This window comes from Rosa chinensis, chromosome 6 (genome assembly GCF_002994745.2).
Source record: "Rosa chinensis cultivar Old Blush chromosome 6, RchiOBHm-V2, whole genome shotgun sequence".
In the NCBI taxonomy this organism is placed as follows: domain Eukaryota; kingdom Viridiplantae; phylum Streptophyta; class Magnoliopsida; order Rosales; family Rosaceae; genus Rosa; species Rosa chinensis.
In genome coordinates, this window is record NC_037093.1 from 51633937 (window position 1) to 51638850 (window position 4914).

At 39.4% G+C, this 4914-nt stretch overlaps 1 long non-coding RNA gene across 1 annotated transcript; it reads right to left on the bottom strand.

Moving 5' to 3' along the window:
* Nucleotides 1-621: 621 nt before the first annotated feature.
* Nucleotides 622-2315, bottom strand: LOC121049880. The gene is made up of 3 exons (XR_005801509.1): nt 2237-2315; nt 2027-2143; nt 622-768 (listed from the first exon to the last, which is right to left on the bottom strand). It is a non-coding gene; the product is annotated as an uncharacterized LOC121049880 (long non-coding RNA).
* Nucleotides 2316-4914: the final 2599 nt, after the last annotated feature.

Genomic DNA, 4914 nt, shown 5'->3' on the forward strand with positions numbered 1-4914 from the left:
TACACAAACTAATAGGTTTAGAAGCATCTCACTGAGAGCCAAAATGAAGATTCGTTCAATTTTGGCATACCAAAGAATGCACACCTTATATGTTCTGTATACTCTTCTTGTTTTCTCTTCTTGACAGCTCTTGCCTCCTGTAGTCGAATGAAGATACAAAATTAGAAACAAAATGACATGCAATTATAAGAACGGGCAACATGTTACAAATTATTCTGTTTTCTTTCTAAGGGAGGGTTGTAGAAAGAAATGTGTAACTATTTCCACTCTAAGAAAACCAAACACATGCTTTTATAATGTAAGATAGTTGAAGTTCATCATTGGACATGAACCAAAATACTCACCGTGAAAAGGTAGAGGCATCAGAATGTTTCAGTGCAGGCCTCTCCTCAGTCACTTCCTTGTGTGAACCATCCGAACTTCTTAAAGACAGTTCCAATCCAAAGTGCTTCATTCCATCATCTTTTCTGTTAGAACTTCCAACGTTGCAGTTGGGCCAATTGTCAAAGGTGCAAAGCAAGTCCCTGACCCCAACTGACTGTTCAACCTCACTAGATAGATAGCCCGCGCTTTGCTGCGGGTATTTTTATTATCGATATGTGTTTTCAGTTTATCAGAGTACATAAACAATAATTATCTTTTAGCTCAACCCTAAATGAAGCTAGATAGTCCATGCTTTCTTTCTGGATTTTCTGAGTTGAAAGAGCAAGTTTCAATGCAAAACCAATGGCACTTCAACATCTTCTGCATGGTTGATGACTCCTATTGCTGAAAAAAATTACAATGAAGAGTTACAAACTTTCCTTGATTATTAGTTGATTGACTGGTAAACAGAAGGAAAAAAATATGCATGCATGGAGAGATTACTGGAAACCAAGATTAAGAGGAGCATTACATAAACTGCAAAAAATAGACCAGAAGAACCAACAACACATCAGCTCATTTCAGATAGACCCTCTCCTCTCAGCAATTGAGATGCTTTTGTACCTAGTATTTGTGACTAAGAAAGAGCTGGAGAACCACTCAAAAGCCACAATTACAATGGATATTTAAATCCAATACACATTGGATACAATCTTAAGAATAAAGATAATGAAATTGCCAGAACATGACTAAAAGAAAGATTTTGATCTGTGAACGTACTACATAATGATGACAATTTTGCGCAATCAAAAGAATGTATTTTGATAACATAGTTTTCCGAAAATCTGAATGTGGTTATCTCTCTCCAGTCCAAAGTTAAAGCCACTGACCCTCTCTAAACCTCTCCCACTCTCTTCCCCTTCAGCTCAAGCAAACTGCTTAAAATGCTGCTCTGTTCATATAATTTATTTGCAAAGTTTTACTGGCCGCTTTTAAAGCATTAGGCAGTTGCAGAGGTCCATATTTTTCAGACATTTACTTGAGGGATTGATGCAAGCAAAACCAAAACCCCAAACAAATGTGTGCCGTAACTTCCTCACATTCCTTCCTTTCATCCATACCACACTCCTCAAATTATTATAAATGCATCTTTCCTCAGTCTATCTACCCATCTTTCTCTAATCATCATCAATCTGCTCCCCCGCTTGAAACGGAGTGCGAGTCTGATCTCTAGCTGGCTAGCTAGCTAGCTAGCAAGCCACTCAGCATATATATGACAATAATTCAAGTATGTCGTCTGACACAACACATTTTTTTCTTTTTTGAATTAAAAGGGAATACATATATATTCAAAGTGAAAGAAAAACTATATATTTATTACTAGGCAGAAGGGATTCCAGGCATTAGATTATATATAAACATGCACAGTCAATCTGTGGGAGTGTGAAAGAAAAAAAAACAAAATTAGGTTTATATATATTGAATTCAAATTTAGAATTCATATGAATTCTACCTAGAACTCAAAATTACCGAACTTTCTTAGCAAATAGGCATATGGAAAGTGATGTAAAATTAGGGGAAGACAATGAAGATAATAAACAAAACAATTCACATGAATATTCAAATTAAATTTGGTATATTTCAAGAGCAGAGAATGACTCACAGCTGATGCTTTAAGAGAACCCACAGATTGTCTCCTCTCTTTTCCTCAAGAGAAGTGGTACTGGTGATTCTAGGAACAAAAACAATTTCAATTTGTTCTATCCCATAATCAAAATAGCTGGAACAAACAGAAAAAGAAACATGAACTCAAACAACCAACCAAAACAAATTAATCTTGCAACATGAAAGAAGATTGAATGAATTGAAATACCTGTTTAACATGAAAGGATTTATCACTTCATAAGAGGTTGACCCAATATGCACAACAGATTCATTGTCCAATCTATCACAATCTTCAAGCATTTCAATATATGTATTGCTCAAATTAGAAGCATTGCCATACTTTAGCTGCGATATATCCTGCATATTTTGAATGCATGCACTTTCAGCTTCCAAGTAAGGAGTTATACAGGAGTTCTGCACAAGAGGTAGCAAAACATGCAATCTGCATATGAGACTCCACAAAGCTAATCTATTCTAGAAGGAGGAATATATCTCGAGCTATAAGCAACCTCATGAACATGTGCTGGCTTCATATATCTAACAACCTATTTTTTCTTTCTTTCTTAACTGTTATGAAATAAAATTGATAACTTAAAATGGTAAACTACAGATTGACAGTAGCTACTACTTATATGTTGTTCACATATATATACACCAGCCTAACATCAGTTTCAGATAGCAACACTGTCGCCTGAAGGCATTTGCTCTCTCAACTATGGCGGCCTGTTTCAACACACAAAATCAACAGCTTCAGCTACTATATTCTATGACAAATAAAGATTAAACCTTTTGTGGACAATAAATACAGATTCCCAGAAGACCAAAATGGGTTGGAGTGGGGGTGAATTATACAATTAATCCATATCGTGAATCGAACTTTCCCACATGTATAAAACTATCAAAATTATAACCATAAATCTAATGTTATATACAATGGTAGCAAGTCAAAGACATACTCATCTTAATAGATTGAACAGCCCGAACATAATCTTTCGGGGGTTGACATCAATGGCTGGAGAAATATTTGAGAGGTTTTGCTGTTGAATGATGCGGGAGAAACTCAAACTAAGAGAAGAGGAAGCGGTGGGTTCCAAGTCTTGGTGCAAACTAACCTGTACAGGTGAAACAGAACATCTAGTCTTGGTGCAAACAAAACTTCACTATGGTCACTTACTTCTTTTCGCTTTTCATTTTGCTTCTCTTCACTCTAGATCTGGGCATCAAATGACATTTCAGTTGTGCCCCATCTTCGATTTCGAGTTCGGTAGTAAGAAATTATAGTTGGAGAAACCGCAATCGGGGTCGGGGTCGAACCGATTCAACCTCTTTCAATCACAGATTATAGTTGTCATCAGAAGATGGGGTAAGAGGCGGAGAAACCAGGAGGAAGTTGGGGTCAAGGTTGGAGGAGGTAGATGAAGGAGGCGAGGAGGTAGATTAAGGTAACAAGAGCGGCGAGTTCGAGTGAGGAGAGAGGTGCTCGAGTTTGGGAGGAGCTCGAGACTAAGCTTAGGGTTTCTGTTTCAGTTTTGGGGGCTCTATTTTTTTCTAAGTGTGAAAATTTTAAGTTTTAGTCCCCGCATCCTTGAATTCATTAAAACACTTAGCGCGTCCAAGAAAATGAGGTTCCCGCAAATTTTCAAACAAAACTTTTAACACCGGTCATTTTAACAACTGATATTAATGGTATACATTTAAATCGGTATTTTTCTAAAACGATGTTAACTTACTTTTTACATCATGTGCAAGTCTAACCGATTTAAATGACGTGATGTAAATGAACAGATTTCTAGTAGTAATTTGCACACCCCTTTTTACATTCTACACACCCCTTGTGCTGCTTTTACCAAATCACCCCTACACAACCTACAACTAAAACACACACACTCTCTCTCTCTCTCTCTCCCTCCCCTCCGATCCAAATCTTAGACTCTCTCTCTCCCCCTCCCTCCCTCCCTCCCTCCCTCCCAGTTTCCACTTGGGCAACCCACACTTTAAGCTTAGTACTTGAATTTTCATCTTCAAAATGAATGGTGAAGGTGAGAGACGATTTGGCGGATGGGTTTTTGGTGGATAAGTTGCTGGATAAGACGAGGATGAAGGGCACCAGGAAATGGACTGAAGGAGGAGAGGGACTTGAGTGGATTTAAGGAGGAGTGGGTAGAGAAACTAAGATCGCAGGTCATGCGGCGGTTGAGGCAATGGTGACAAATCATGGGTGCCCATAAATGGACTAATGAACTAGCAGATTAGGAGGAGAGGGTACCCATAAATGGTACCAGCGCGTGAGGCGACTTTGATCGGAATCGGAGGTCGCAGCCATGGGGTTTTGGATAAGGGATGGGTGCTGATACCATTTATAGTGGTGGTTCGACTCAATTCGGACTGGAGGTTGGAGAACGGAGAAGCACAGACTCGGCATCTCCGGCGATGGTGCATACAAAGATCTTTCGGCATCGGTTAGTGGGGAACTTCAGGGTTTCGATGCTCGACTTGGTCTGAGCACGTCGGTGGTGACGATGTATTGAAACGCTAATCGAAAACCGATGAAGATCGAGGAGCAGTGGAGTGCAGCTCTTACGGTCCTGTGTGGAGGCAGGCGGTGGCACATGTCGACGGTGAGACTTGGGTTTTGGTCAGGTTTAGGTGTTGCGTAGGTTGGCGGTGGCCAGAAATGGTGTTTTATGGTGGTTGCAGAGGGAAGAAGAGAGAGAAAACACCGGGGGGGGGGGAGAGAGAGAGAGAGAGAGAGAGAGAGAGAGAGAGAGAGAGAGGTAGTTTTGGAAGAAAAATATTGTTCATTGATAAGAAATATTAAAAAAAGGCAAAGGGTGTGTAGAATGTAAAAAGGGGTGTGCAAATTTCACCCCCTACAAAAAATGTTAA